The 26,953-nt window shown below is 55.2% G+C and overlaps 1 protein-coding gene across 6 annotated transcripts in view; it reads right to left on the bottom strand.

The window, feature by feature from the left end:
* Positions 1-26,953, bottom strand: part of LOC144937189 (uncharacterized) — a 145,592-nt gene that overhangs the window by 40,718 nt on the left and 77,921 nt on the right. For 2 of the 6 annotated variants that reach the window (XR_013637579.1, XR_013637588.1), the window contains exon 1: positions 11,671-11,710. The exons of the other annotated variants lie outside the window; for them this stretch is intronic. The gene's annotated coding sequence lies outside the window, so the exon portion shown is untranslated. Of the gene's footprint in view, positions 1-11,670; positions 11,711-26,953 lie in introns of those variants that run through there. 6 annotated transcript variants of the gene reach the window in all.

Raw genomic sequence — 26,953 nt, 5'->3', positions numbered from 1 at the left:
TGGTCAGGCGGTGCAGAGGCCCACGACCAGTTCAGGTGACACTCACCGCGAACACTGTGGCCAGGAATCACGCTCGGGTCATTGGGTTGACAGTGCAGGGCGCTAATTGCTGTGCCACCGCTCCCCCTGTATGTGTACATAAAGAGCGTGCAACTACCCTGGAGTGAACAACGATGTGAAAGGTTGAATTTGTGAATTGCTGGTGTGAGCAGAGATGAGGTTTGCCTGCATACAACACGAGCATATGAAAGAGGAAAATTGCTACGTGGATTTATTACAAATAAAATATGCATCCAGCTATTCTCGATCCACTGCTGGATGAAGACATCCATGTCAGTCATGGAGATTTTTTTTTACCATACTTCACCACGCCAGTCAGCACAGGTCGGTAAAGTGGAGGCAGAGGGCAGGAGTGGTTCTGATACCACTCACCACTGATATTAGCCGTGACTGGGAATCGAACTCAGGTCACCGGGTTTGTAGTGCGGTGAACTAACCGTTGTTCTACCATTCCACGCAGTGTTTCGTATACACAGAGTTTATCATGTCGTTATTGATTGCGTTTGTCCGAAATTTACAACCACCATTGCCACCGCCACCACCGTCACAAACTCCCCATTACACCCTCCCTGTCACACCGTCCCCATCACACTCTCCCCACCACACCATCCCCATCACACTCTCCCCACCACACCATCCCCATCACACTCTCCCCACCACACCATCCCCATCACACTCTCCCCACCACACCATCCCCGTCACACTCTCCCCACCACACCATCCCCGTCACACTCTCCCCACCACACCATCCCCGTCACACTCTCCCCACCACACCGTCCCCATCACACTCTCCCCACCACACCATCCCCATCACACTCTCCCCACCACACCGTCCCCATCACACTCTCCCCACCACACCGTCCCCATCACACTCTCCCCACCACACCATCCCCGTCACACTCTCCCCACCACACTGTCCCCATCACACTCTCCCCACCACACCGTCCCCATCACACTCTCCCCACCACACCATCCCCATCACACTCTCCCCACCACACCGTCCCCATCACACTCTCCCCACCACACCGTCCCCATCACACTCTCCCCACCACACCATCCCCATCACACTCTCCCCACCACACCATCCCCATCACACTCTCCCCACCACACCATCCCCATCACACTCTCCCCACCACACCATCCCCGTCACACCATCCCCGTTACATCCTCCCCGGCCCTTGAAAGGCTCTGCTGTCACCAGGCCCCATCCGAGCCCTTTGATGCACGGGGCAATCATTTTAAGGAATCCGCTGCACTTGAATATCTGCCTCCCCTTCTCACGCCGCCTCGCGTGCTATGTTCATATTTCTCTCTTCGTGATTTCGTGGGGGAATTGAAAAGCAAAAGTTATCCACGAATGTACAGTATAATTAAATTGACATTTCCGAACGTGCAGTGGAGGTGCAACGCCGGCGCTGAGGGCCCCCGGCGGGCGGGCAGGGGGAGGGTGGCCGGTGCCCGCAGTCCCACTCGACGTGCCACCACTGCACGGGTGACACTTCTAACTTCAGTCTAAATCCCTCGCTTCATTACCGCAGCAGCAGCGGCGGCAGCAGCGGTAGCTGCAACGGCTCCCTGCCTCATCTACCACCTTCTGAGCCTGAGCCGTTCAAAACTTCCAAAAAGAAACGCTTTTTTTTGCCGTAGCGTCGCTTTGCGGCGTCAGGCCCTGCCGCCCGAGAAGCCGAGCGGTGAGACGCGGGTGAGGGGGAGAGGCGCAGCCCTGCAAGTGCTCGCTCTCGCCTCTGCTGCTGCTGCTGCTGGAAGCGCCTCCGCTTGCGGGAATGCCAGAGAGCCCCTCTGGAGGGTAATTTTGGCCCACTCTGGGGAGCCAGAGGTGGGTGCAGCCGCACTTCACCCCACCACACACGACCTGGGGTCGACTCATTTAGACTGCAGAGGGACGAGGATTTCTGAAAATTGCCGTTGGTGGAGTTGTTGTTGTTGATGATGGTGGAGGTGGAGCACCTGAGCCTCACACCAGGCAGCTGCTCGCTCCGGGCCTCTTCCCGAGGGTTCAAGCGGTCAATGAGGGCTGAGCGATGGCCTCATGGTCTCATTCGGCTAGTTGCTCTCCGAGTAGAGAACACCCCCCCCCCCCCGAATGTGGCCCACGCGACTCGCGGCCGTTCTACGGGACACCTCGTGTCGTCAACTGGAACAGAATAAACGTCACGTCGATCGGCATTTCCTTTAAAACAGAGCCATTTGAATCGTCAACTTGTTGGTTTAAAATGCATTTCATTTTCACAAGAGAGTGTCCCGTCATTGACCTCGCGCTGTGTGGATACCATTTGATCCGCTGCGTTTAAATTGCCATTTGAACACCTGAAAGGCGGCGGCTGCGGCGGCTTAGCCGCTCGTTTTGTGTTCATGGCCCCGGTCACGACGGTGAACACAAGGCAGCGGTGGACACACCCTGGTCACGGCTCAACGCGCAGCGCTGCAGAGAGCCTCCGCAGCTTGGCCTTTGCCTCCACATCATTGGCGTCTCCCCCCCACCCACCCTTCGCCCCCTGCCTGTGACTCAGCCCACCAACCCCCCCACCAACCACCACCACCACCACGCGTGGTTTTCTCAGGCCCCACTGGGGGTGAGCTCTGTCTCTCCCCGATAGGCGCTCGTTTGATCCTCAGTTAGCAGCCCAACGATTCAGTCTTCACACTGTCACTTTCTATCAGGCCGTGATGAAAGTGGCCGGCGCGGAACCCGCACAAGCGACGCACCTCCCTCCCCCTGCGCCACGCCGGCCACACCGCTCCTCCCCCCCCCCACCCTCCGGCCTGGCCCGTGCACCCTCTGCACACAAAAGCCGGCGCGTTTCAGAAGGGATTTACCGTTTAATTTCACTTTTCCCAGCGGATTGCGGGGGCTGAAAAAAGGCTGTTTGTGGAGAGAAGCTAACAGAATTATCTCAGCTTAGCCCATGTAAGACTGAGTTCACAATATTCCCCGCCCGTTGCATGGGACTGGTAATGCATCCTAAGCCCCCGTTTAGAGGAGATTCCATGGCATTTGATTTGTACATTATCCCTCGCGAGGAGCTAAACTCCGAAAAAAAAGAGCTTTAGGGATGGACTTGGATAACCAACATGATTCCAAAAAACCCCCCTGAAATCTTAAGCCCGGCTGAAAAAGCGATTCGGACTTGCAGAGCGGCCACGACACACTCCTCAAAGCCGCGTGTTCGCCCATAAAGGAGCCGGATCGCGGCACTCCAACGCGGCCTGGGTAAACACGCCGCGGCGCGCGCACGCGCTCTCTCCCACCATTGTTTCGCCGCTGTTCCGACGCGTCCGCTCCCAAGGGCTCAGCTGCAGCTCCGATGGCACAAGCTGGGACAACAGCGTGGCACGATATTATTTTTGGTAGGGTGGAACAGGGTGAGGGGGGGGGTGGGCGGTTTCTGTCGTTACATTTCCCGAAAAGTGATGCCCTCGTGTTCATGGGCGGACAATCGTGATGGTGACGCCGGAGTGAGTTCTCTCCCAACGAGCGCGAGGCGCGCACGGAGGGGGGCGGCTCTCGGTGACGCCGTACGACCCCGGACGCGAGTCGGGAGCTTGCCTGGGAGCTTCTTCGGGATGCTGGAGAAACTTCCAGCACGGCGAGCTTTCAGGAACGGAATGTTTGGAATTCAGTTCCTGAAGAAGCTCCTGGCACGCGGTGCGAAACGTCGGGCATCGTGCCGAAGCAACGCGCGGTACGACCCAAAAACTCATCGGAGAGCCACACGGCGGCGGTGCCACCGCACACCGACACAGGGACCCCCGCTGAGCTGCCGGGGTGCAATGAAGCCCGCAAAACAGGACGGAGCCTAACGCCAGCCCTTACCCTGATCTCTGTCTTAACCCTGGCTGCAAACAACAACCCCAACCGTAGCCCCGAGCCGAGCACTGCCTTCTAGTCCCGGGGAGGGGAAGCAAGCGGGCCGCACGCGATGCTTATCCGTCACTGTGTCTTAGCAGCGTAAGAATTATAATTTAAACTTGCAAGGAGTGTTTTTACATGTGGGAGGAAGCCAGAGCACACGGAAAAAGAAAAAAAAAACACATGCATCCAAGAGGGCAACGTTCAGATGGGACGGATGGCACAGGTGCATAAGTCCACATTTGGGAGTTTCACAACATCTATGCGCGATCCACCAACCCTCGCTGCTGCCTCCATGGCACTGGACTACAGGCCACCTCCACCGCCGCCACTCGGCTAGAAGGAAATGGTTTCAATCTGGAAACGCCGCAGGGTTTCCAGCGTGGTGCTCAGTCACTCCTGCTGCTGCTGCCGCCGCCGCTGCCAGGATCCCCTTCCCACCCGGCGAAGCCAACGTCGGGCATCGTGCCGAGCAACGAGCGGAACGGCCCGGAATCGGGGAGTCCAACCGCGAAAACCTTACGCTGCCGCCAGGTTTACCACGAAGCTACAGAATTCTACGGAGAAATTTGGCAGCGCCACCAAGAGGTGCGGCAGCCGACTTTCGCAGGACGAAAACCTCGTGAACTTAAGAGTCGCCAAGAGGGAGCCTCTTCTGTGCGTCAACATCCAATAGCAACGCGAACCCAGGCCCTGCCGCCCCGTGATCCAATTGAATGTAATCACCGTCCTTTAAGCAAAAACACTTCAAACTAAGTGGACAAATGACAGTCCGTCGTGAACACTAATTACATCTTGTTGCACCGGATTTGCGTGCAATGTTTTTCACGCCGCGTGCTCGTGACGCCGTTCGTGCCGCATTGTCTCCGCAATTGCAAAGCGAACGCGCGATCACACGGCTGCGCTCGCCACGCCGCTCCCACTGGTTCAGACATCGGAGTCACGTTCAATGAAAACAAAAATTCGCCGAACCTACATTGGAAATTCCATATTCCTATGGTCGGGGGAAAATTATTCCACAGGACAGCCACTTATGATGTGTCGTAGGGTAGCGCTCGTTTTGATCACCCCTTGAGGGATGATGGGCTGAGTGGAACCCTGACAAGAGTGGAATTAGAATGTTTAACCTTCCCACTGAGGGTCACGCACTCTGACCGGCGTCTCAGTCGGCATCTCATTTTTGTTCTTGTGGTTCCCAGAAGCTTGTGAATCCCCGTTTTAAAGAAAAAAAAAATGTAATTATATAAAATCACTGTGCATTCCATGGTCATCAATGTTCGTTAATTTCACAAAAGTAAAAGAACATAATTTACCGATGCGTTTTTACTAAATCATGGCAATTAATTTCCCAGAAAAGCCTCACCGAGTCTCAAAACTCATTTTCAGGACGGTGCTGATTCATTGCGACGTTTGGCCAAATCCATTTTGTTTGGCTTCCTGAGGGAGGAGGAAACCAGCGATCCCCGTGAAACACTCAGCAACGCCATCTCCTGGCCACACCTCACGGGGCCCCGACGCCTACAGCACCTGGCAAACACTGGTGGTGGTCACCCATCCAAGCGCTAACCAGGTTCAAGCCTGCTTAGCTTCCGAGAACTGGCAAGATCCGTTGCATCCATGGCGATTTGGTCAGCTGGGCGACGCACACGCCTCTCAACGGAGGTTCACCATCGTGAAATATTCCACGCGCATTCCACCTTGGAGGATCATCTCGTGCCCGCGTTACGTTTCTGTTCGTTTGGTGAGGAGCGCGCCGCTCAGCCGAGTGTCGGGGCGCGTACCTCTTGTAGCGCGAGTGGACGGCGAAGCGTTCGGATGAAAAGAGAAACCCTTGGCGAGGGAGCGGGTGGACACGCGCTCAGAGCAGAGCGACGCGCTCAGAGCAGAGCGCCGCGCTCGCCAGCCACGCACTCCGCGCCACGTTAGCGGGCACCATCGCCATTTCCAACGGAGGTGCATTTTAAGTCTCAAATTAAAGGTCCATTCAAGAAGTGGCCCGTGCCTGATTAGGGTGACGGTAATCATTCCCTCTCGTCGCCGGTAATGGGTTTAGCACCTCGCGGCCGGCTCCAAAGCCCAGAGCCAATCACGGTGGCAGGGGCTGTGGGAGTGCTGTACGACCCACAACGTGAGATAGTGGGCGAGGCGGGTGACACGGGACCAGCGGTGGGAGAGGACGTACGGGGGGGGGGGGGGGGCGGGAGGCACTTGGGACCTTCATCCCACCAACTTAAAGCCCCTCCTCCCACCACCAGCCGACATCCTTGGGATGAAAGCAAATAAGAGAAGAACGCCATTCAGTGTCTCCACAAATATAAATATGTTTTAGTCGATAAGCCTAAGCCAAGACCAACATTATCAAGTAAATTTGTTTTAAGCAACATACTACCGGAGCGGTTTCAACCAGGGTCTCATCAACAGGTTCAGGCTTGTTAAGCAAATGGATTACCAGATGTTATTTGCAAGAGCGCTCTACATGGATAATGGGACCATGTGCAATGTGATGCAAGTGCACCGCCGTGCCCTTTCGGTTGTCATGAAAAGCGTCATCATCATCATCATCCTCATCAGCCATGATCAACATACGACTGTGTGAACACCTCCCCGCGCCGTCACCACCTCTCAAAAGTCCCACGAGCTAATGTTCCGCTCAGCACCGGCGACCCGATTCCATCGCTCCATCTCCACGGTGGACGTTCTCCTGGGCGCGTCCCCTACTTCGGCTGCCACTCCGTAGGAGTTTTCCCCGGTCCTTCCTGGCCAGGCCGTGTTGTGCACAAAGCCCCGCTCACGACGGTTCACAGCCAACGCGACGTCTCCATACACATCTAACGAAGAGGTGGAACCAAAGCCTCAAGAGTGCGCAGTGGATTGACCACGGCTGATGGTGGTGACGGTGAATGATCCGCGCACGAACCGGAGATTCCGGTGCGAGTGACGGTCAAATCATTGTCCGGAACTCTCTTCCCCCAGCCATCCGTTCTGTCGACTCCCTGTCTCTGTTCAGGCTCAAACACTTCCGCTTCTCCACTGCCCACGGCTGCCTCTCTCTCGCTCTCTCTCTGCAATAAACACACCGGCGGCGTCTGCGCATCCTCTCGAGACGCGGTCACATGTAGACGCTTTGTCATTGTATTGTTTTGAATCACGCGGAGAAGGCATATGCTCACACAGAGACCTCCTAAAGACTCGCATACGAACCCATCGATTCACATTGACACTCGTGCACTCACAGAGAGAGCCATGTGCTCACATAGGAGACCTATCGACTTACATAGACCCGAAGACATACATAGACCCATATCCACCACATATGTATCTACACACTTAAAGATAAACCCACAGAATCACGTTGATGTCTACCACTCACTGCTTCTCTCGTTTAAAATGAATACGCGAGGTTATTTATGTGCAGCGTCTTCGGATGCGGTCGCATTAAGACGCCGCTGAATAAACCTGCATTGTGTTGCGAATCAGCGACGGCTTCATTATCAGAAGCTAATTACGATTTGACGAAGGCATCATGCGTCACAATAAGGATGCAGATGATCGTGACACTGACGATTGCATTCATATGTTGCGAAACTGATTGTGCAGAATCTAAATGGCCGGTGCTTGTAGAGATTAATTTATATTTATTGTCCATGATTGTTAGAGTGGTGGTGCAGGCGTTAGCGCTCTGCTCCATGAACCGGGGAACCTGACTTCGAATCCCGACTACGGCCAACATCTACAGTGAGCCATGACCACCGCGGTGAAGTATGGTCACTGGGTCGGTCACTCAGAAAGGGGGAGAACGTCCGGACTTGACAGGAGGTAGCGGAAGGGAAGCACTCACTGAAGAGTCGATGGAGTGATGGTTCTTTGGGGAGAGACTGAGAGGCAGAGAGAGAACGATGACGCGAGACGAAATTCAATACCAAGGGACGCACGGACCCACAGACAGGGACGCACGGACCCACGGAGAGGGAAGCACGGAAGACAACAAGAGAGAGTCGGAGCCTCGGAGCTAAGCAGGGAGTGCGTAGCGAGCGAGTGAACTCACGCCGGCGGCAGCGGCAGCGGGGACGGAGGAGACAAATTTTGCTTTGTGCGGAATTACTGCCGGGTAGCGATGAGTCACAATCTCACAGCGAGGGCGCCGGCGAGCGAGCGGGCAAGCGGCGTCTCTGCGTGTGTTTACGAGCGCTGTTTATTTACACGCGTGCGTGCGCGCGCACTCGCGTTTGCAGAGCCAATGTCACTTGCACGCTTGTGTGTGTTCGTAAAGCACGGGAGGATGTTTCTACTTCACGTGCCAATCTGTTTGTACCGTCCCGTGTGTGCGCGTGCGTGCGTGCGACCGTGTGAGTGCGACTGCGTGAGTGCGTGTGCGCCAGTGCGTGTTTGTGTGCATGCACGTGGGGGGATGTGTGTGGTGTACGTGCGCCTGTGTGGGTGTATGCGTGCAGCTGTGCGTGCGTGCGTGTACATGCGTGGGAGAACGTGCGTATGTATGGGGGTACGTGCGTGTAGGCGCACGTGCGTGGAGTCGTGTAGCTCTGTGTTTGCTTGCAGTGGCGGCTCTGTTGGTTTTGTGTCGGCATCATGACCATCATCATCATCAGCCATGATCAACCCACTGCTGGATGAGGGCCCCCCCCCCCACACCATCACCATTACCACGCACAATCCCGCGATGCAATAACTCCACCCAGCACCCAATATTCCACCCAGGTTCCGTGCGCACGCACGTCCACGCGCGTTCCGTCTTGGCAAAGCCACGCAGTTGGAGGGGTGGTGCTCGGTGTGTGGGGGGTGGTGGGCGGGAGGAGGGGGGGTGGATGGGGGGCTGCAGGCCGCTGATTTCGCCGAGGCTGGAGAGAGACGAGCAGAAACCTCAGGAGACTTTGCCAAAAAAGCGCAGGGCAAATCAGCCGTGAGCGTGGAGCTAATGGCTGTTCAGCGGCCCCATTATGCGTCTCGGGCAGGAATTAACCTGCGCGCGTATGTTTGCATCGATACAATACGTATGATAATTTGCCGTTTAATTACCGGGGCGGGCCGCACCAAATGAAGAAATTGACAGGTTGCCTTTGAGAGCAGCTGAAGTGGAAAGAACGATGAGTGGAGGGGAGGAGACGGACGCAACCCGCGCGGTCGGACGCCACGCTGCTACTCCCCGAGCGGCGGGGAACGCTTCCTCCTCCTCCGCTCGTTCCGAGACACCCGAAAACGCATCCGTGCATGTGCCCGTGCGTGCGTGCGTCGCCATGTGTGTTTACGTATTTGTATTTTTCCCAAACACCGGGCATTTCATGTCAAGATCCTGCTGTAATTGCCTTCGCCGTGTTCAACCGCGGCGCGCCTGCGCACTGCCGCGTCCCTCGGCTGTGGGAGGGAGGAGGAAGCTGGTCCTCTGCATTAAAACCCCGAGCGCCAACAGCGTGTACTTGTAGCAGGCAACGCCGCGACTCCGTGTAAGCAAATCAAATTGCAAATTGTCGGAGGCATTATCGCTACGAAATAATCCGCAGGAAGATTGGACGATTGCGCAGAAGAGCTTTCAACTGAAACCCTCTCTCGGCGATAAAATCTGCGTCGTAAACACTTTCTCATGATATCTTAAAAATATATTTTGTCTCGCGACGGGAATTGCTCCTTCACAGCTGCGGATAAGTTTCACATTTTGTACGCGAGCCCCCTCGCGCCGAACGATGAAACGCGGTGCGGTGGCAAATAAAATAAAACGCGCGCATTTCACCACGACAGATGGGTCGAAGAGATTCGTCGTTTTATTTTTTCTTGCAACGACAAAAAGAATGCCAAGCGATTGTTTACACGCGGAACAACATCAGCGAAGCGTGTTCCGTAAAGTTCCCGTGACTCACGGGTGTCACAACAGAAGCCGGCTATGAGGCCCGCAGCTGACGTCACAAAACAGCTCCCGGACAGCCCGCGTGCGCAGGGGCAGGGAGGTCAGATTACATTTGTTTTGAGCTTTTTGTTTGTGCCGCGTGAAGCGCTCCTCTCATGTCGGTCGTGGAGTGCGTGCCGGCGGTGCGAAGTTCGTTTGTCGCGTACGGTTTCAGCCGGGGTCCTTCGGGGAAACCTCTGAGGACGCGGGAGCGGCAACGGGGCGTCAGCGGAGGTGCCGGAGGGACGCGGGCGCGTGGGCCTCCCGGCTCGGCCAGCGGCACGACGTCCTGGAGATTTGAGTTTTTCTAACGAGGGAATCAAAAACCTCGCGCGTCAAGCGTCGCCGACGACGTGGCCGAGTTTGGCGGAACGGCTCTGTCCGCGCCCTTCAATTTGAACGGCAACTAAAGGTCGTCGAAAAGAGGAGACAATGCCGAGAGCGGGACGGGAAGACGGCGAGAGTGGAGAGAGGGAGGTAGTGAGGGAGGGAGAGAGAGAGAGCAAAAGAGAGAGCAGCAGCAGCAGCACTATCTCACAGAAACAGGTTCGTCTCCCCATTTCCAGCTCAGAAATGTCAGGGAAATTGCAGCGCGAGCACTACAGACGGCCCGGCAGAAGGAGCAGCTTTGTAGGCACCGTCTCCTGGTTACTCCGCGCGTCTAATCTGTGGCACAGGCGGACACAAGCCTGTCTGCCTCTCCCCGATAGCGAGCACATCCAGGGACGCGATGGCCCGGCCTGATATTCTCCCCGGCGTGTAAACAATCGCTCTCGGCTTGGGGTCCCGGCGAGAGTGTCCCCATTCCCCCGATGCCGGGCGCATTCATCGCGCCGCGCCAGCTCTGGAGAGGCAAATTCCGCACGGAAACCGTATCCAAGCGTGCGTTCCCGTCGCCTTCATTGCCGTGGAGCGTCTCTTGTTTACTGTTTTTTTTTTTAGTAAAGCCATCAAAATCCTGGCACGCAGATCACAGCCCCCGCGTTTTCACATCGCCACTTTTATGTGCTTTCAAATTAAACTTGTTTTGATTCTCGGCGGTATCAAAAACAAACGTTTCAATACCGCCGTGTGAAGTGCGCTAGGTTTAGCAAAGCGCGCGTAACGATGCCGACCGACAGAAGGGACCCGGCGTGAATCGCGCGGGGGCGGCAAGGGCAGCGCAAGGTGCCGCCTGCGCCCGCGAACATCCAACGTCCGACATCCAACGCCCGACACCCGCTTCGTTTCTGTCCTCCGCAACGCGTATGCCAAGCCGCGTGATGTTTTGGTTGCGCGATGCGTTGCTTGGGCGATGCGTTGGTTGCGCGTTGCGAGGGATTATCGCCGGGCGCTGGGCGAAGGGACGCCGTGAACGGAGCCACCCTGAGGCGGCCGCCCGCTGGGCCCACGGCACCCACGGCACCCACGTGGCCCACGTGGCCCACGGGGTCCACGGTGCTCGGCATCAATGCCAGACGGCAGAGCGCTGTGCGGCGTGTGGAGAGGGAGCCGGAAGCGGCGGCGAGAGATAACGCGTCGCTCGCCTCTCGCCCTCCCGTGTTTGTGCTCGCCGCGTCGCGCACGCGCGAGCGAGCGTGCGTTATAGACAAGTAGACAAGCAGCGGCGGAGGCGTCTTGTGAAAGCGATCATTTCCCCGAGAGCACGGATCCTGCAGTGTACACAAGGCTGGCTCAGAATTCTATTATCGTGTGGGCCTCAGTAAATATTCATGCTAATTTTGAGGGTAAACACGGCGCTGTTGGTTTATGATAAAGCACCCCGAGATTGGGTCGGCTCCCGTGCCCCGAGGAGCAGGGGTCCGTGGCCACCAAACGCAACAGTCACTCAACGGCTACTCACCACCACCGCCTGGGAATCGGAGGCCGGCGAGCTCGTGCGGCGAGTCGCCGTTACCGCCGTCGTGCTCGCAGAGCGGGCCGACGATCCGTCGCGGCACGGCCGACGGGCGTTCTGATCGGCGATCTCCGAGTGCGGCAGAGGTGCCGGCCGACGGGCCCACGGTCGTGGGCCGTGTGGGGACGGTGGGGCGGCGCCCCTCTGAATAAAATAGATTTTTAGTCACGTGTCAGAGAGGACGTCCATTGAGGAGATGAAGTGGTGAAATTATTTCATGGACAGCAGTCAGGTGGACTCTTACATCGCACGATCGAGAGAGGTGGAGGGAGGCCTTCATCGAGCAGTGAATTGACCATGGCTGATGATGATGGGTAGGGATATCATGCCACCAGAGCCTCATTCCTCCTATATTCCCATAAACTGCTTTAACGTCACACAGATTGATCAATTTATGGCTTTTAAATATATATTAAAACTTCAAACGTTAGTTTAAAAAATACATTAAAAAGATAGAAAGTTTTTTTTCCCTTTTAAATCCATGTGGATGGAATTTATTCGGGGCATGGCGCTCGCCTCACCGCCCCAGCGAGGGCGATCCAAGTGGCCCGCACGGAGCGGCGACGTAGCGAGAGGAGCGCGCGCGGCTCCGCCACTCGCCAAAACAATGCCAAGGCCATTGGCATTTGGCGCTAGCCGGTAGAAACGGTGACAATCGGCGCCGCCAAACGCCCCACCAAAAGCTTGACCCGGCAGCCGACCCCGGCATCACGGCAGGCGGAGGAGCCTCCTCCTTTGGGCGGTGGTAATTTTCAAATGTAAAGTTTAATCAAGAGACCCCGTTCCTCGAGATGTATGTATTTTAAACTAACAAACATGCATCGCACCATACATAGCCAAACGTGCTCATTGGAGCGTCCTCCAGTGGCTTTCAGATGAGTCACTCATGGTAATGCACTGCTGTGACCCTGCACAGCGGAGGGGGTTGCCAGCCGACACCAGACATGCGATGGGCAGAGGTCAGAGGGCAACCGTGGAGGCACCGGCCAGCCAGAGCCGAGAGCGAGACGCAGCGATCACCAGAGGAGCGAGTGTTGTTGTTGTATTCGGCTGAGCTACAACAACTCCAACAACAATAACCACATATTCTTGGTTCTTTCGGTAAAGTCACGTAGAAGGGAAATAATAAATTAATACAAATAAAACAACGAAATTCTCACGACGTTTTGATTGCAACACAAGCAATCATCATGAGGTGTGAAAACCACAGCAAGAAAATGTACGCGACTTTACCGAAAGAACCAAGAATATGAATCCCTGCAGTCACGAAAGCTTTAAATCGAAAAACAATAACCACATTACACGCCCTTCATCAATCCACTGCAACGAGGCCCTTCCTATGCCGTGTGGGTCATGGGAGGTATTGGACCACATTGCTCTACACTGGCCACTGCCGGAGGGTGAAATAAGGGAGTAGTGACGCATAGTACAGTACAACAGTGGATTTTGCTGCACCACTCTCTGCTCATATCATAGACCCACAGCAGCCTAACAACCCCCGGTCGACTGAGTTTGATTGCAGGCCACGGTTAACATCAGTGGCGAGTGACATCGGAACCCACTTCACCAACCCGCACTGACCAGCGTGGTGAAGTATGGTCAAACAACCCCCACGACCGATGGCATCTTGGCGAGGCCATCATCCGGTGGTGGGCTGACCAAGCGGTGATTGTTGTCGCTATTTAGCGGAGCGCATCGCTTCTGCGGACGACAGTCCAGTAAATACACGCGCAGAGTTTACGCTATTATCTAGGCTTACAAAAGCTTACTCTTTGTAATAATCCCGCCACATAACACAAGTGGTTTATTCTCGCCATCATTACCCTTATATAAATCACGTTTTGGCATTAATAATGCACGATTAACATGCAACAAACAGCTAACGTGCCTATATTCAGTTAATCCCAGTGACATTTAAACTACTTGGTATTACTGACTATTAAACAGCACCGTCAGCCTTAAACAAACACCCTGGGCTTCACGTGCATGAGACACAGACACAGACATTCGATGTCATCTGGAGAACCCCAAGGGTCAGGCAGCTCGGTCTGTGGCCGGGGTCGGTCGCGGCAGAGGGTTACAGAGGAAATGAAAACCATCGCACATAAGCCTGATCACACACAACCTCGTTCAAACATCAACTCAATCGCACAGAAAAGTCAATGGCACATAAACTCAAACAAGACAACAGAATGTAGAATAGAAAATAACAGCGATTTTGACACAATGAGACGAAGAAAGAATAAATGTCACTCGCAAATCAGCAGCCGTCCAGTCGCGGTTGCGAGTGTGCCTGTGGCGTTTCAGATTTTAATTTACGATGGCGGAGAAGTTACCACCACGTGGTGGAGAAGTCATCAACCACGTGGTGGAGGTTGTTTGGCAGTCGTCGTGAGCACAGTTCTTCGTGGCAAATCTGCGACTGGATCTAGTCAATTCTTTAACACCACTGGCACACCCGACTCATCAACCACGTGGTGGAGAAGTCATCAACCACGTGGTGGAGGTTGTTTGGCAGTCGTCGTGAGCACAGTTCTTCGTGGCAAATCTGCGACTGGATCTAGTCAATTCTTTAACACCACTGGCAAACCCGACTCACCAGCACGTGGTGGAGAAGTCATCAACCACGTGGTGGAGAACTCACCACGTGGTGAGAGGAGGACTCGGGGGAGTTCGCACAGCGGCAGCTCGATGCCGAGGCCGCTCGCCACATGGTCAACAAACAATTCGAAGTTAGTCTTTAGATTCCTCGGGTTTGCCAGTGGTGTTAAAGAATTGACTCGATCCAGTCGCATATTTGCCACGAAGAACTGTGCTCACGACGACTGCCAAACAACCGGCGGTGATACTCGCCAAAGTCTGTGTAAAAAATAAAAATAAACAATATTGGTCATCATCGTGAGCCGTGATCTGTCCATTGCTGGATGGAGGCTTCTCCAGGCCGTCATCGGCATCTGACTGCCGCTCACTTCTCTTGAACAGTTTGGGTGATGTCGTGAACCGAAGCCACTTCTCTAACCCACGCGTTCCTCTCTCTCTGTTTCGCCGTCTAATCCCACGTGTGTAAATAAGGTAATATATATGCAGATATACTGTATAACATGCGCTTGTAAACACAACGATATAAAAGTGTACACGACGCAAACGTGACATCAGTGGTGAGTGGTGTCAGGACAAATTTTGCACCTCCTCCTTGACCAACCCACACTGACCGGCGTGGTGAAGTATGGTCAAACAACTCCGTTGACCATATTGGCTGTTGTTGTGAGGTGTTGTGAGTTGTTGTGAGGTGTTGTGAGGGTGTTGTGAGGGTGTTGTGAGGTTGTTGTGAGCGTGTTGTGAGGGTGTTGTGAGGTGCTGTGAGGGTGTTGTGAGGGTGTTGTGAGGTTGTTGTGAGGGTGTTGTGAGGGTGTTGTGAGGGTGTTGAGGTGTTGTGAGAGTGTTGTGAGGGTGTTGTGAGGTGCTGTGAGGGTGTTGTGAGGGTGTTGTGAGGTTGTTGTGAGGGTGTTGTGAGGGGTTCTGAGAGTGTTGTGAGGTGTTGTGAGGGTGTTGTGAGGTGTTGCGAGGGTGTTGCGAGGGTGTTGTGAGGGTGTTGTGAGGGTGCTGTGAGGTGTTGTGAGGGTGTTGTGAGGTTGTTGTGAGGATGTTGTGAGGGTGTCGTGAGGTTGTCGTGAGGTGTTGTGAGGGTGTTATGAGGGTGTTGTGAGGGTGTTGTGAGGGGTTCTGAGAGTGTTGTGAGGTGTTGTGAGGGTGTTGTGAGGGTGCTGTGAGGGTGTTGAGGTTGTTGTGAGGGTGTTGTGAGGGTGTTGTGAGGGTGTCGTGAGGTTGTTGCCTCTGTCATGTTTCTGCCAGGGGGCTCAATCAAAGGATACAAATTCAAATTTCCGTTGGGAGTTCACTCAGCCCATCATCGCTTTGGGGCCACTCAAATAGGTACCACTTTGTGGGGCAGTCAACAGTGGTTATCCCATAGATAAAATCGCCCCCGGCATAGGAATGTGGAATTTCCACTGCTGGCCCAACAAAGGAGCACCGCCCCAGTGCTCGTCGGAGCAAGAGATCACTTTGGCATGATCTTTGACGTGTGTGGAGGCCTCTAAAGATGAGAAACTCTGGGACCAAATCCGGATGTGGAAGGCGGGAGACTTCTACAAATGGGAAAAACAAACTTGACGTGTGACTGAACAAGCCTGATTCTGCTGATGAGATCAATAAGTCAAAAAAGTGTATTTAGAGTTTGATAAAAAAAAATATATAGATGTTGCTGGGTAAAATCGGTCGATGTGGTCTGGCAGCAGAGGGCAGTGCATGAAAATCAACTGTTGTACTGTACTTGTGCGCTCCCACGTCTGTGCTCCGTGACCTTCAATAACCTGCACTGACCAGCGCGGTGAAGTATGTTCAAGCCATCCGGCAGTGGGTAGACAACAAGGCTGTAGAGTTCGCGTACGTGTATGCGCCCGGCGTTGGTGAACACGCGGTTACAAAATGCGGCGAGCGCCCAGAGCGTGGTTTTGCCGACGTGAGTGCCACTCGCTCTCGAGCGGGGCGGGCGCTAACCCAGCGCCGACAACAATCGGCGCGGGAAAGGACACCGATTTACGGCACTGTAATTATTTGTTAATGCGTTATTATTAAACACTACAAAAAAAAAACAAGCAGCGCTGGCTTGTGGAAAGCATGGCAGATCAAAACAACCATTAGCTCCCTTTGAGTGGGAGCTGTAAGTGGATCCGCGAGCGGTAACACGAGTGGGAGCCCCTCGCGGCCTCGGCGATTGTGCAAGCGCGCTCGAGGCTCGGAAGGCCGTGCGCGTCCACGCCGAGGTGCAGCGCGTCGGCCCCGACGCCGTTGCGGCCGCTGCCGCCCGGCGGAGGAGCTGGCGGCGACGTCGAGGGACGGAGCCCCGCGCATCCCGAGAGCGGACAACGGAGACAGCTGCAGTGGCGCTGGGCATTTAGCGAAAACGAGCAAAAGCTCAGGGAACCAAGTGGCTCAAGTGGCCCAGGATTCGTTCAATTATATATATATATTTTTTAATAAGAGTGCATCAAGATCAAATATGGTTAAGATAAAAAAGCTAATTAATTTCACTCATCTCTATCTTGCCTGGATCTCTCTTGTCTCATCTCACTACACATCTCAATTTTTTGTGTAGATGTCTCTTATCGCACTCCATCTCCAGCTCGTGTCTCTATCGCTTGTCACCTCACTAGGCGCTTATAGATTAAATAGGAGGGGAGGGGGGTGGGGTTGGGCTCCCAAATGAGTTCCGGTGTGGGGCTTCCCATGGGCCCGGTAACACCACGAGCAGCAAAGCTGCAAGTGGCAGGGCCAAGGCTGTGACTTCACCAGAGATTTCGGTGCAGACATCTTCGCATGAGATTAACTCATTCCGTGCCGTAGTGGAGCATCGCGGGTCATCATCATCACCATCGTCGAGCCACGCTCAATCCACCGCTGGATGAAGATGTAGGGATGAGACTGCCAGGTGCGCAGGAGGGATGTGGATTGGGTCATCGCGAGACCCAGAGGAATGGTGCCAATGTGGGGAGCAGTGGCTACACAATGGCCACCGACGACGTCGACGCCGATGGAACGAGCGCGTCGGCTGTTTGAACGCTGAGTGAGATTTCAACATTTGGCCAGGCAGCGCTCGCCCAGGTCATTTGCCATTTCAGCGTATGTGGTCGTTACAGATCGTCCAGAAATGAGATTTTGCAAGGAGGCGACCGTCCAATCGTCGTCTCGTCTCCCACCGCCTGGTACCCTCCCAACCTGCTCGCGCTCCCGCGCTCGCTGCATTGGCACGGAGCAGGTGTGCCACGCCGCGTTGTGGCATGCGTGCGACGCTGAGAAGAAACACCGAGCCGTCGGCTCCACGAGCAGCGGGTACCGTGAGGAGAGTAGGTGGAAGCAGAGCACCCCCAGGTGAGCGGAAAGCACCACCAGGTGAGAGCTGGCCACCCCCAGGTGAGAGCCGGGCACCCCCAGGTGCAAGACCAGACGCTTTGCTAGAATCACCGCCAATCGGGTATCGAGTTACGGGGAGTGAGAAGCACGTCCTGCGTGGGATTTTGTCGGGGCACTCTGGTTTCATCGAACACAATAAATCGTCGACGCAAAAAACAGAAAGAACCAACACGTGGAGTGCAGAGTCCGCTTGAGAAATGAGGCTCGGGGCTCGGTGAGGCTTTGTTGCAAAGGTTGCCAAAGAATGATGCAATGCCGTATATTATTACGACTGTAGCTATCGGTAATGCTGCTCACAATAGCATACAGTGCACTCTGCCAAAGTGCTAATTGTCATCATCATCATCACCATGTAAAGTAGATGATGATGATGATGATGATTCAAAGCAAGTGGGAACAGGTTGACCGTTAACAAAAGTGAAGTGGGCTCGGGTAGGACACGTCACGTCCAGCTGAGACGATGAGGTGGGACATGTCACGACCAGTGGGGACGATGAGGTAGGACACGTCACGACCAGTGGGGACGATGATGTGGGACACGTCACGACCACCGTGGACGATGAGGTGGGACACGTCACGTCCACCGTGGATGATGAGGTGGGACACGTCACGTCCAGCTGGGACGATGAGGTGGGACACGTCACGACCAGTGAGGACGATGAGGTGGGACACGTCACGACCACCGTGGACGATGAGGTGGGACACGTCACGTCCACCGTGGATGATGAGGTGGGACACGTCACGACCAGTGGGGACGATGAGGTGGGACACGTCACGACCACCGTGGACGATGAGGTGGGACACGTCACGTCCACCGTGGATGATGAGGTAGGACACGTCACGACCAGCGTGGACGATGAGGTGGGACACGTTACGACCACCGTGGACGATGAGGTGGGACACGTCACGACCACCGTGGACGATGAGGTGGGACACGTCACGACCATCGGGGACGATGGCCGGCGGCCAACACCACCGATGGACCCGCAGCCAAAGCAGCGAACGCCGTCGGCGTGGCCGCCGCGGGAGACCGCACAACGGAGCGCGGCGTGAAGTCACGAGAACGGATTCTTGGGAACCGTCGAGGAGGAAGGCACCGTGGCGGGGCGCTCCCCGGAACCGTCCCGGCGTGCGGCGGCGGAGCTCGGCGCTTTGTACCGACAACAATCGTCCCCCGGGAGCCGTCGCCCAGACTCCAGCGCCACGCTCCTCCCCATTAGCTCGAGTTTCGCTCACCTTGTCGCTCGCGTTTCATTACTCGGCGGTGTCGGGGGGCCACGGTCGACCCCCACCCCCCCCCCCCCTCCTCCTTCTCCCCAGCGAGGGCAGCGGCGGCAGCGGCTGCTTCAATCACGAGCCGCGCACAAAAGATGTAAATTACAGGCCGGGGCCTCGCTCGGCGCTTGAAAGACCAATGGGGATCTTTGGAGTAACAACACTTGCACAGGGTTAGGGGTTTTCTCATAAGGGGAGCCAGCAGGGCGATTGAGCCTTCATTACCCCATTACAACTCTATTCACCATCGGCGCCTTTCAAGGCAGCCAGAGGACAATCGCCGGGCTCTCCCGCCAATTCCACGCAGCGGTAATCTTTCTCACTTTCTTCCAAAGCAGAGCCCTGATCTCTTTAAAAGGAAAGAGCTCGGAGTGGAACGGGCGCGCTGGCGTGTACACGGCTCGCCAGAAACAACCCCCGTCTCTCTCTCTCTCTCGCTTTCTTGTTAATAAAGTAAATGATCAAGAGATGGGATGCGTCGCCATCGCCCGCCGGTTTGTTCTCGGATAGCCGAGAGACGGGCGCACGACATCGCACGACGGTGCCCGTGCGATGCCCTCGCGGTGCCCGCGGCAACGGCGGTGGCCACGCGGCGCCTGCAGGGTTGGCGGTGCACTCGCCTCAATCGGAGTTGCTTGTTGATGTCACGGAGTTGAAGTCCACAGTTGGCGATTTCATCAATATTCATAACGACAGTGTATGACGCACACGCACGCACGCGACGTGCTGTTGAAGGAAATCAGTGATCCAACATACATGTGAAATGCGGGTAATTATTGTCCTCGTATTATTAATGATAAGTTATAGATGTTTCGATTTAAAGCTTTCGTGACTGCAGGGATTCATCTTCTTGGTTCTGTCGGTAAAGTCACATAAAAGGGAAATAATAAAATAACAAAAATAAAACATAATAGAATACAATTCTCACGACGTTTCAGCCACAACGCAAACAGCCGTCCTCAGGTGAAGAACAGGTCTGTCGGAAAGACAGCGTCTGATGTTTGTTAATCCACTGCTGTATGAAGACCTCCCCGTGCCGGGCCGGTATTTGATCATACCTCACCACACTTGTAAGTGCCGTTTAGCAAAAGGGGGGCACCCAGGGACGGTTCAGATAATGCTCCCCCCCCCCCCCCCACTGATGTTAGCTTGGCCAGGACTCGAACTCGGGTCGCCGGGTTCATAATGCAACGTGCTCACCGGGCGCCATCGTTGTACCTGCCGTGTACAACTCCTCCCTCGTGTGCCGTGTCCACAGAGGCCCCAACGCCCCAAGGCCCCAGGGCCCCAGGGCTGCTGGGCCGCAGGCCGCAGGCCAAAGGCTCATCCTTCTACTGCTGTCGTGGCCTAGCTCTAGGTTATGCATCTGTGTCGTCAATTTGAAATCATTAATAATAATTAAAATTTACAAAGCGCCCTTAAACAATCATTCTCGGGCAACTCTTTTGGCTGGTACAAAATGCACGAACAATTAATTTAAATTGCTCTATCAAGTCACAATGATGGCGTGGAGTGATTATTGCCATCGTAATATTGATTTACGTTCGAGGTACAAACAGCGCAACCGATGGGGTTCTTGACCCACTCTGGGCTCATCTCTGGTGGTGGCTTTGCTTGAGTGTGGCGCAGTGAGAATCGTCCATTTATTTAAACTTCAGAAGTTGTCTTGTGCCACCGTCATCATCACCCAGGCCCTGCATCACAGCTCTGATGCAGTGGCATGCACATTGAGAGAGAGTCCCTGCCACCAAAGCTCACCAACTCGTACCTTCACGTAACAACAATGATACTCCTCGGATGCACGAGTCGTCGTTATCCCTGCCGGACGTGGCCCAACGGTCGTTGGGGGCGAGCCCGCAAACCTTTCCGCTCGCTTCCGCGTCGCATGCGGCATGTGGGAATATTGAAGATTTTTTGTGGAATCTGGGAATTGAGACTTTACAAGAAACATCACAGGCAACTCTGTCACCCAGCTGGGACCCTTTCCAGCTCCTCCCGGTGTCCGAGTGGCCTCCATCCTCTGCAGTTTGGCACTCTGCAGGCTTCCCTCCAAGCCCTCCATGCCCACCACCGTGGCCATCCTCCCTGCCCTCCCTGCCCTCCGTGCCCTCCCTGTCGGCCAGCCCGCCCGGTCGACTTCTCACTTGCTGGCTAGCCAGCCAGGTTTGTTTAGGAAAGGGGTTTAGCGGCAAAGTCCAATATTGTAAAGCGTCTCGCAGCAACGACAAGCGACATCTGCCTGGGCAAGCCGCACGTGCCGCGAATGCCAAGCGCGGTGCACTTGCCGGAGCGGACCGAGGCAAGCTACGGCTACGGCGGTGGCGGCTGAGCGCACGCGCCCGCCCGCCCGCCCGCCTGCTCGCTGCTTCTTTGGGCCGCAGATCCCCCCCCTTCCCAAAGCAGCTTATCGTTATTTGTCACAACTGTGGAAAGATTATGTTGAGCCCGGTGGCCGTATGGATGCATTACACACATCTTCTCTCCTCAATCACAGCATTTAGTGGCGTGCGGATAAATGGGGTTTACAGAGTTTAATGGGATCACCGGAGTAATCTCAAGACGGCAAAAACAACTTGTTTGGGCTACAATGCCACAGCAGAAGGGTCTAAAGAGATTTTCTACCGCAAATGTGCGGCCTGGGCCCTTTCAGCCTCTGCCGGCGCAGCGCGCGAGGGGAACTGCCAAATGGACAATGGAGCGGGCGGTGCAGTCGAGAGCTACAACCAGAACCGCGCAACGCCGCGCTTCGTCCGTCGCGTTCGGAACCCGGGCCCTCTCGCACCGCGACGGGCGCCAGGGCTCGGCGCGAACCTCGCTCCGCCGTGCCCACGGCCGGCCGCGCGTTTCACCGATTTTTGAAGTCGATTAGGAATCCGCGACAAGTATGGAAATCCCGTTAAGTCCCATGCGCGTGTTTACCTCTCGGAGGGCTTTGAACGGCCCGGCGAGCCGAGGCTCGCGAAGGCGCCACGAGACGACGCAAAGCTCCCGCGGAGCGTCCCGAGGCAGCGTGCCCGACCGCATGCAAATGGGCCTCGCGCCGAAAATGTGAAAATGATGAAACGCAAAAGAGCAACAGCAAACAGGGAAACAAAGGCGGGAGTGTACTTCATGCGGACCGCGGTGCCCATTCAAACTTTGTTCAAACAAACGCGGATTCATCTCCGGCGCGTTCATCTGGCTCGAAAACTTCACAAGCGTCGCGGCAAATCGGCAAAGGGAAAACGCACATCAAGAGCGCGGCACGCGCCGTGCGCCGCACGCGCCGGATCAGGATGCCGCGTGGAGGTTCCGCGTACCCTCCGCCTCGCTCGCGCGTGCACAGAGCGAGGCGTGTGCACGCGCCTTGTGCGTTCTATGTAACGTTTCATCCCTTCAGGCCCTTGGCAAAGCCGCGCTGGCACGACGAGCCCGAACCTGGCCATGAAACGGGATTCCGTCAACACTGACAAGGCAGGCGGCGGCGGCGGTGGCTACCCTGCCGTTGCTGCACGTGGCTGCGTGTAATCCAGCAATCTGAAGGCCACAACGAGGGTTGGTGGATCACCGCAAACATCTTCCAAAACTCCCTTACCGTGGGTGTCACGGGGGAGCCATACCCTGGCTCGCCAGGAGACGGCGGTACAGCAAAGTGCGGACTGATACAGCTGTCGTGGTTGTGACGGTTCCACCTGAAGACGAAAGCTTGTGTTGCGATTTTATTAATTTTAATGTTTTTACCTACGTGACTTTACCGAAAAAACCTAAGAATATGAATCCTTGCAGTCACGAAAGCTTCAAATCTAGAATGATATGATCCGTCCCTTCTTCATGGGGTAGTGTTGCCCCCTCAACAAGCATTAATCGGGTGAAAGTGTCTTAATATATAGAGAACTGCAGAGCTTGAAAAAAATAGTTGGTAGCGTCAGCTCACTGGCTAGCTGCTGCCATCCAGCTTGTGGCTGTGGCTGCTCGGGGATTGCGAGGTGCAATTTGCATGTCTGACGACGCGATCTATGTGACTACACACCATGATAATCAAAGGGTTTGATTTTGGTCGATTAAAGAGGAAGGATTTCTCATTTAGCCTCTCGGTGCGCAGAGTACGGCAGTGGCATTAAACGTTTCCACGATGCAAAGGGCGCTTGAAATTTAGGAGGCATCTGCGCAAGACCGTGCAGCCGCGTCTAACAGCGGACACGTGGTCTCTGCATTTAAAAACACAGCGAGAACCCCGCGGAAACGCAGACTCGGATCACGGATTGACGGGTGAAGCTGGCATAAAAAAAAAAACTGTCAACACGGTGGATTCGCCACAGAAATGGGGTGCGGAATGTGTGGAATTGGTGTCAATTGCGCCGGGTGGGATGGTTGAAATGCTGCCCGAGTGTTGGCGTCCACATCCTCCCATTCATTGACATGTAAAGAGGCCTATTGATGGTGTTTGGCATATACTGCAGGGATTCTGCAGGAATTTTCTCAAAGACTGTTTGGGGGTCTCTGCGGCTATAGTGAGTTTACTGTGGCTTAGCAGTTCGTAACACTTTCCCCAAATCTTCTTAGGAAAAAAAAATATATGAAATCCCATGACAGATTAAGATCATGCCAGATATATATTTCAAGCAGACACGAATCCTTAAACCTTCAGACTGATTCATTCACTTACAGAGATAAAGTGGCTGAGCTTGGCCAGGAAGCAGGCTACTGTGTGCATTATACATTCTACTGATGCTGTTGCACTGCCGTACGGGTCGTGCGCGTGCCTAGGAAAGGGCGCGGAATGCGGCGGCGCAGCCGTTAGCGCGGTGCGCCGCAAAGCCCGGCGAGCCTAAGTTCGACTCCCACCCACGGCTCGGTCAACCCGGCCACGGGTGAAGACCTCGCGCAACGTACGAACCTGAGCGGCGGAGAGACAAAGGCGAACTGCTTGCCTCGACGCCCCATCGCGACCCGCGCCGTCCTTAATAGGCGCTCGCTAACAGCACCAGCCCCGCCGGCCTGTACGGCTACGCGCGTGGAGGCAAGAGGGCCGGCGGTGGCGGCCGACTGCGGGCACCGACTTATTACCACGGCGAGCGCGCTCCTCCATGGCGAGAGGACGATACGGAGGAAAATACAGAGGACGATATAGAGGGCGACACAGAGGGCGACAAGGAGGGCGACACGGAGAGAGACGCGGAGAGAGACGCGGAGAGAGACACGGAGAGAGACACGGAGAGAGACACGGAGAGAGACACGGAGAAAGACACGGAGGGCTACACGGAGGACGATACGGAGAGAGACACGGAGAGAGACACGGAGAGAGACACGGAGAGAGACACGGAGGGCGACACGGAGACACGGAGAGAGACACGGAGAGAGATACGGAGGGCGACACGGAGACACGGAGAGAGACACGGAGAGAGACACGGAGAGAGACACGGAGAGAGACACGGAGGGCGACACGGAGACACGGAGAGAGACACGGAGAGAGATACGGAGGGCGACACGGAGACACGGAGAGAGACACGGAGAGAGACACGGAGAGAGACACGGAGGGCGACACGGAGGACGATACGGCCTCTCCCAATTGTTCGGCCGGTGGAAGGAAAACGCGCTCCGTGTTAATTCTATCCTCAGTTTTGTTCTCCCCGCGCGTTTAATTACCGACGAGTAATTGAAATGCCTCAGTTTATCTGGGGATAGGATTTCTCGCCTCGTGGTGGTGGCAGAGTTGTTCTCCAGCACCCTCCAGTCATGCGCGCACACACACACACTCTCTCACACGCTGATAGCGGGGGCCCTGCCGTCTCCCCACGCTCATTGTCTTCTCTCCATCGCCATTGTCCCACAGGCTATCTAATCGGCATCCCTCATCTCCGCGCACCCCACTCCCGCCCGCCCGCCCGCCCGCAGCCAGCCACACACTCCCAGCTTGTTAGCGGCGCATCTACATGACAATGAGCGGTGCTTGGCTGACAGTTGATCGAGGTGGGTGATGGTGGAGGGGGTTTGTGTGTTGTTGGGTGGGTGGGTGATGGTGGTGGGGGGGGGTGTTGTTGGGTGGGTGGGTGATGGTGGTGGTGGTGGGGGGTGTTGTTGAGTGGGTGGGGCGGTCCGGGTGGTTGGCCGGGGCGTGGTTAGGGCGGTTGGGTTGTGTGGAGGCGGCGGGGCGGGCGGTTGTGCGGTAATTGCGCTGCCGTGCCGCGCTAATGGCAGGGGCGGAGAGAGAGAGAGCCGCAGGAAACCGAGTTCTAGCCGCCGACGCTCCATCAGCGTCAGCCCCCCCCCCCCCTTTCTCCATCCGTGCCACGGGTGGGCACAGCTCCCGCCGCAGTGAGGCTGCTGCTGCTGAGCTTCAGCGCTGTCACGCCAAAGTTGACAGCGTTGAGGCATCGGGTCCGTCCGCGCGTGCGTCGACCGGTGATGGGTGGCACGTCAGGCCCGTAAAGATCGTCCAATGCGATCGACGATTCAGGGTGAAGTTGCTGTTCGGGACTCGGCCAAGCGACAACTCGCCACAGCGATCAAAGCGTTGCCCCGACTTCAAAACGCAAAGCAGAGCAAAAACGAACGTTTGAGAATAAGCAAATTAAGTTCGTGCCGATAGTTGCCGTCCTGGTGTTTAAAATCGCTTCCCGAAGACAAACGTAAGCTTCAAAGCGTTGCATAATCCACGCGTGGGCATAGTTTTTATTTGCCTTTGTTTGGTTTTAGTTTGGGGCTTTGTTTTAAAAATGTGTTGTGTTTCTTTTGTTCTTTTGTGCCTCGGCCACTTGGCAGGGTTCATAAGAAATTGTTAGGGGACACTTTTCTATTCCGCGCGTTGCGTTCTGTGGGGTGGAGGAGGGCCCTCGCTTTGTGTCTCCACAACGGCGGGGCCCGCGCATTGTCACCTCCCCTGCTTTTGTGTTTGGCTGGGGCCTCGTGAAATCCGTTTAAAAAAACAATTCGTCGCCACCGCTATGACTTTCTTTCTGAAAAAAAAAAAATTACGCGAAAAAAACACTCAACGGCACGTACTTAGTGAATGGGTGTTGTGACGAATGTCACCCCAAATACAGTAATTTGCTCGGAAGCCACTGGTTATGGGAGCGAAAATCTGTCACCGCTTCCTCCGGCTTGCATTCCACTCTTAACCCAAAGCTTTAATCCCCTTACGAGTTCGTTCTTAGCGACGACGTTTGATATTGTTTATAGAGTACGAGCAAAAGCGGTCTTTGCGTCCCGGCAATACGGCGCGGGTCGGGGCGCTTTTCATTTCTGCTCAACGGCCACCCGCGCTGCGATGCGGCAATGCGATGACGACGACGAATATGACGACGACGACGACGTGGCGAGGACGCGGCGAGGATACGGCGACGAAGAGGACGCAGCGACGACGACATAACAACGACGCGTAATTACCGTCACTCGAGCGTCAGCTGCGCAGTGCGGTACATCGCGAGCCCGAGGTAACGCGAGCGGCACACGGGGTAGAGGAGCACGGTCGAAGGGTGACCCCAAACGAACTCTACATCTGCGAGGTACGGTCACGCCGTCTGGGGCTCTGTTCGGAGTAGATTATGACAGACTTTCGCTCCTTCCTTCGTCTTTGGGTGAGTGAGGGGAACCGTTTACTTTACGGCGTGAGAGCTTCTTTAGCAAGGGAGACCTGGGGGAGAAATTATTGATCAAAGTGTGATGATATCCATTCAACACTTTTAATTTTAAAATGATCAATAAGGGCACTACGGTGGTGAGATGTTAACTACCTCGCCTGGTATACAGAAAGTCGTGGGTTCGATCCCGACCCTGACACCTGTATATTTGGAGTTTGCATTTGCTCCCCGTGGTTGCGTGGCTTTTTCTCCGGGTCATCCGGTTTTTTCCTCCACATTTATAAACATGCATTTAGAATATTTTCACGCTATCAAATTCCACATTCGTTGACCTAACATTTGTGGCTTTTGAAAAAGATCTCTATGGCTCATTGCGCTCCTGGTAAAATAAAATACAATTTAAGTTGAAAGTTTAGTAGGAG

The sequence above is a fragment of the Lampetra fluviatilis genome, chromosome 18, assembly GCF_964198595.1.
Source record: "Lampetra fluviatilis chromosome 18, kcLamFluv1.1, whole genome shotgun sequence".
Lineage (NCBI taxonomy): Eukaryota > Metazoa > Chordata > Hyperoartia > Petromyzontiformes > Petromyzontidae > Lampetra > Lampetra fluviatilis.
This window is presented reverse-complemented; position numbering and strand designations above follow the sequence as displayed.